The sequence below is a fragment of the Podarcis liolepis genome, assembly GCF_965112155.1.
Source record: "Podarcis liolepis genome assembly, chromosome: 15".
NCBI lineage: Eukaryota > Metazoa > Chordata > Lepidosauria > Squamata > Lacertidae > Podarcis > Podarcis liolepis.
The window spans coordinates 7,442,502-7,448,360 of NC_139566.1; the positions used below are offsets into that span (position 1 = coordinate 7,442,502).

General features: G+C 46.7%; 1 long non-coding RNA gene across 1 annotated transcript; it reads left to right on the plus strand.

The window, feature by feature from the left end:
- Positions 1–1,037: 1,037 nt before the first annotated feature.
- LOC310694403 lies at positions 1,038–3,547 on the plus strand. Its single transcript, XR_014519666.1, has 2 exons — positions 1,038–1,286; positions 2,707–3,547. It is a non-coding gene; the product is annotated as an uncharacterized lncRNA (long non-coding RNA).
- Positions 3,548–5,859: the final 2,312 nt, after the last annotated feature.

The window sequence follows — 5,859 nt, forward strand, 5'->3', positions numbered from 1 at the left end:
ACCCTTGACCGAAGAATGGTGCACTCCTTTCTGGGATGGCCATCCTCTTTCAACGAGCATGCAGCTTTGGGTCCGTGTGTGTGTGTGTGTGGATATTATCACCCCTCCCATTGCGAGAATCTCCTGATATGATGTTTTCAGAAAGGAGGGGGAGGAAACTGCTCTTTGCTTCTTCCTCTCCTGCCTGACTCTGTGGGGAGTCTGAGTGTTATCTATGTAGAGATTAGATGGCTGAGTGAGAGCTGTAACACTCATTCAAGCCAGTAGCGCTTCAGTTTTAGCTTGCAGTAGCTATTAGAAATGAAAGAAGTTATGCTTCACAGCTTTCTTCCGTCTTTTTTATACTCTGCGGAGTTTGGTGCTCACAACTCACAGTTCTGGGTCCAGTTCACTTAGTCGTGCTTTCCAGGAGTCTAAGGAAACTTTCCTTTACACTTGTTTGCCTTGAACAGCATTTTTTATTTGCAGACCATTCACACAGTGCGGAAGTATCCATGGTCATTGATTTCAATAGGTCTCCTCTGATTCTGAGTCTACTTCTTGTTCTCAGTCTGTCTCAGGATATAATGGAAGAGTGCGTCTTTGGGGGTGAAGTCAAAACCATTGTAGAGTTACAGTGCCTTCTGTGACTGTAGGAACCAATATGGGGGATACATGTTTTTTGGCAGCTGGGGCAGATGAAGGAGTCTGGTTGTGCTGATGCTTGTGTACCATGGTGTTTTTTTCTTTCTGCGCTTCTCCAGCTGGTCAGTCCTCCTCCAAGTAAATACTGAATCAAGCAGACATTGGCAGGTCAGCAGTTTATGAGTTAGGTATAACTCACTGGATGCATTTTTTTTAATGGGTGCAAATTTAGTTCTCATTGTCCTCATTAAGGTGAATGGAAGCTAAGGGGCTTCCTGTGTGTTATGGGTTCCGGAAACATAGACAATGAACACAAACCACCACCTTGACCAACAACAACAACAAATTAATGAAAGACACATCAGTGTTGATCTGCCTGGAGTAGAATAGCTACAGCCAAGGACTATAATATCTGAAATGAGAGGGTGCAAGAGGTTATAATATAGTTACCCGATAATAATATGAGGAGACCCTATAATATGCTTGCAGCCTTAGAAAATAACATAGGCCAATGTAGCTTTGATATGTGCAGCAAAGGTGATACTCAGCTGTGATTCAGACGTGACTTCCTTTTTCTAAGAAACTGTATAAACGCACATGGCACAGGACACCGATCTCATCAGACTCAAGCACCTTCTCTCTGTCTTCTGCTACTGCTCTTGGTAAGTACTTTTCATTCATTCTAATTCTGTATGTGTGGGTGAAATAATCCACCAACCATGATGGCTATTCTCTGCTCCCGTGGTTGGAAGCTGAATGGTTCTGAATGCCAGTCGCTGGAATCCTCAGGAGGGGAGAGTTGCTCTCATGCTCTGGTTCTGCTTTTGGGTTTTCTTGAAGATGCATCTAGCTAGTTGGTGATTGTGAGAACAGGATGTTGGGCCATTTGCTGACCCAGCAGGTTTTTCTTACGTTCCTAAATATCAGATTTTAGGTCGAGTGGTGTGAGCCACATCCTAGTAAGGGGTGGAGGAATCTGTTCATTTTGGTTTCCTCTCAGATTCTCTCTCTCTCTTTCTCTCTCTCTCTCTCCCTGACCTTCCCAGTAACTTTAGTTCCTCACAGTTTCATACAACTGGCCTGACCTAGCAGGCCTCTCTTATGTCCATTCGTGTTTTGTTTCAGAATGTAAAAATTAGGTAAAATTGCCTTTATTTGCAATCTGAAACACATTTCTTTCTCCATTTTAAGAAAACGTCCCCATACAGGGATGCCTTCAGATGCCTTTGTCTTGGGGGCTAATACAACTCCCTAGCCTCCAACATTTCTCAGATGAAAATAGGGACATCCTAAGGAAAAGCGGGGCATCAGAAACAAGGATGGTTTCTGTACATCCAGGACTGTCTCTGGAAAATAGGGACTCCTGCATGGTCTGCACATGTTTGCAGGCTGAGTGACCCAAAACAGGAAGAGGAAAAGGTATGGTTGACTCGCATCCACAAAGGTGGGTACCAGCTCTTGGTCCATCTTGGTCAGCACTGTGAAAAGGGATGGGCAGTAACTCTCCAGGTTTTCAGGCAGGAGTCTCTCCCAGCCCTACCAGGACATGCCAGAGATTGAACTTGTGACCTCGTTTGTGCAAGGAAGATGCTCTACCACTGAGCTATGGCCTGTCCCTCTTTATTATCTGATTATTTGCTGTGGTCACCTTTTTTTTCTTTCCTTCACCCTACATACCTTAGATATTGCATCATTCTATGCCATTTGTAAAGTGTCTTTTGTAAGAGATACCTAATGAGAGTCAAGAGCAGAGGTACCCATGCAGTGTCCACTAAACATCGTGGACTTAAACTCAGATCATTCTGAGACTTTGGCAACATTAGCTGGGGCTGGTGGGAGTTGCATGCCAACAACATCTAGAGGACACCATGTGGGTCACTCGTAATATAGAGCATCTCAGCCACAAAGGCAGGTACCAGCTCTTCCACAAAGCACTAGCCTCTGTAATTTCCCTTTTACCATGGCCTCTCCCCTCTGCTTCAACATCCCTCATTGTTGCACAAGTTGTCAAGGGTGGACTTCAGCATCCCCTTCCTCAACTAATTTCTTCCACTAACTCTTGCTTGTCACTTGTCATTTCAGACCCAGCTCCATCACTCCAAGATGTCTTGCCAGCCCTGCTGCGTCTCATCCTGTGCCCCATCTTGTGTCAGCTACCCGGTCAGTGGTCTGGGCTCACTGTGTTCACCTTGTGGGGGCTTGTCATCCTACGGGGGTGGAGTGTCATCGAGTAGCCTCGGCATAACATCTGGAGCCAATGTTGGCTGCATCAATCAGTTACCACCATGTGAAGTAGTCATCCAGCCGCCTCCCATGTCTGTGGTAGTCCCAGGAGCAGTCCTTGCCACCACATGCGAGCCAGTTAGAGTGGGGGGATACACCGCCTGTGGTGGGGGCTCCGGCGGAAGCTCATACGGCCGCTTGGGTCTGTGCCAACCCCGTGGAATTGCCAAGGTGTGCGGTTCTCCCTGTTAAGATCAAAGTCAATCTCCACAACAACAGAAGAATTTGGAAAAGAAAATGGTACCTGGAAACTCCTAATACGCCTTCATGGCTGCTGCTGCTGATGTCATAGGCCTGGGTGTCATCACTGCTGAGCCCCCTCAATCCACAACTCTGACAACTGGATCTGTGGTTGCTCAGCATTCCTGATGTTTGTGTCCATCTCTGTGGTAGATTGAAGATATGCTGCTTTGACTTCTCAGCTTTTCCTCCTGCGCTTTTACTTAACTCAAAGTACAAAACAAAAAACTGCAAAGACATTAAGTAATATCTCCTTCTTTGGTTCTCTGTATGTTCAACTATTCTGAAGGATGCCCAAGTTTTTTGATGCCTCAACTGTCCTGCTAAACTCATGCCAATCGCTTTGTGCTGTTATCTTTCAGAGTAAAATATTTTTGTTCCCTTTGACATTTGCTCACCAGGCAAGTGTTATCACACACTGCTTTTTTCATTCATTAAAGCTTACCTACCTGCATTTGAAAGAGAAAAAACCCCTGTTGTGTTTGCTTCTCATTGGGTTTTGGGGAGGAGGACTTTTTTTAGGTCTGCACTGAATATCCATCTCATGCAGAAGGGACTAGGGCTTGCCATTTGGAAGGTCGGCGGTTCGAATCCCCGTGATGGGGTGAGCTCCTATTGCTCGGTCCCAGCTCCTGCCAACCTAGCAGCTTGAAAGCACGTCAAAGTGCAAGTAGCGGGAAGGTAAACAGTGTTTTTGTGCGCCGCTCTGATTTTGCCAGAAGTGGCTTCGTCATGCTGGCCACATGACCCAGAAAACGGTCTGCGGACAAACGCCATCTCCCTCCGCCAGTAAAATCAGATGAGTGCGGCAAACCCAGAGTCGTCCGGACTGGACTTAACTGTCAGGAGTCCTTTACCTTTTTAACCTTTTAAGACTGCAGACTGTCCTGTTCCCAAAAGGAGGTGCTGAAATGCAGAACATGAGTCCGGGCTGTGATTTGAACCAAGGCGAACTCTCAGTCGGGTGTAGTTGTCTGCAGGCAACCAAGCCAACAGGCTAGGCAGTTGATCAGCAAATGTCTATTTCTCTTTTTCTCATGTGCAGCCGTAAGACCATGGGTAGGCAAACCGGATCCAGCCCAATCATCTTCAAAATCTGGCCCACGGATGGTCTGGGAATCAGCGTGTTTTTACATGAGTAGAATGTGTCCTTTTATTTAAAATGCATCTCTGGGTTATTTCTGGGGCATAGGAATTCATTCATTATTATTTTTCAAAATATAGTCCGGGCCCCCACAAGGTCTGAGGGATAGTGGAGCGGGCCCCTGCTGAAAAAGTTTGCTGAACCCTGCATAAGACCAAAAAGGGAGGGGTGACTCAAGATGGTTGATATACTGAACTGCCCAGTAGAAAGAACTATCAGTTCATCACGCACTTCCAGTAGAGCACTAATAGTATCTGCATCATTGCCATTAGTGAAAACCTCAGATGGGAGTTATTTGAGGAAATGGTTTGTTGTGGTTTCCCTATCAGCTGCCCCCTCTTAAACTAAATACCATTTGGAACCTTCTGGAAATGTGCATCAATCTAATAGCAGCCTTATCCAGTCCTTCTCTTGATTCTTTCTGTACAGTGTTCTCTCTTGCTTCCTCTTCTTTTGCAGGTTAACCTTTTCTCCACAGGTACACGGGTGCTGCTATGTCAAGGTCACTGTTGAAAGGAATTCTCCTGCTTTGGCAGGTTTGAAAACCTCACAACTTTGGTGGTATCAGGCCTTGGGCAGAATCCTTTAGTCTATCTTCCCAAATAGGAGTGGGGGTGTAGTTGTGACTCACGCCCCCCTTCTCTTTGTGGCGGTGGTACCAGGGTTCATTGTTAAAGGGGTTCTTTAAGGGGAGGCTTTGGCCATACGCCGAGAGGTTGTCATTGCTTTCCCCTGCAGCGGCGGTGTGACTGCTTGAACATAGGTTCTCCAGATCCAGACCATTCCACCCATCCACCCACTCTGGATAACCCTGATGTTCCCCAGATCCCTGGCGGGGGACTGGGAGGGATAAACACCCAGTGCCTGAGCCAAGGTCTACCCACATCTGAAACCTAATAAAGTTGTGGCCAATTTTAATCCCATAGCACATTGTCGTGAGTCGTTATTCCACACGGGGGCTGCCCAGGGTTTGGGGGGACTCCGCCTGTCCACACCATGGCAATCCTCAACCTGTCTAACAACTCTTCCTCTTTCCCATCCACATTTTCATTGCTGACACAACTCAGATTCCTTTTGTGGGTTGACATTTTTGCTCCTCCTCTTCCCCTTTCCTTCACAAATATCCCCCTTCTTATCTCTAAACGATCCTGGGTTTTTTGCCTGTATACTTGCATGATGCCTCAGCCCGCCCCCCCTAGAAAAGTCTGAGTGCTATCTATGTAGAGATTAGATTAGATGGCTGAGTGAGAGCTGTAACACTCATTCAGGCCAGTAGCGCTTCAGTTTTAGCTTGCAGTCGCTATTAGAAATAAAAGAAGTTATGCTTCACAGCTTTCTTCCGTGTTGCTTATACTCTGCTGAGTTTGGTCCTCACAACTCACAGTTCTGGGTCCAGTGCACTTAGACCTGTTTTAGAGGAGTGGAAGGTCTCTGGAAGTGCTCCAGTCTCCTAGCCCAGTTGGGGCAGATCCTGTTGTTGAGCCCAGTCCTTGGCATCGGCTCAAAGGCGTACTGACAGGGGGGTGCACATTGACTGATGAGGGAGGGAGGAGACACTTGCCTAGCTA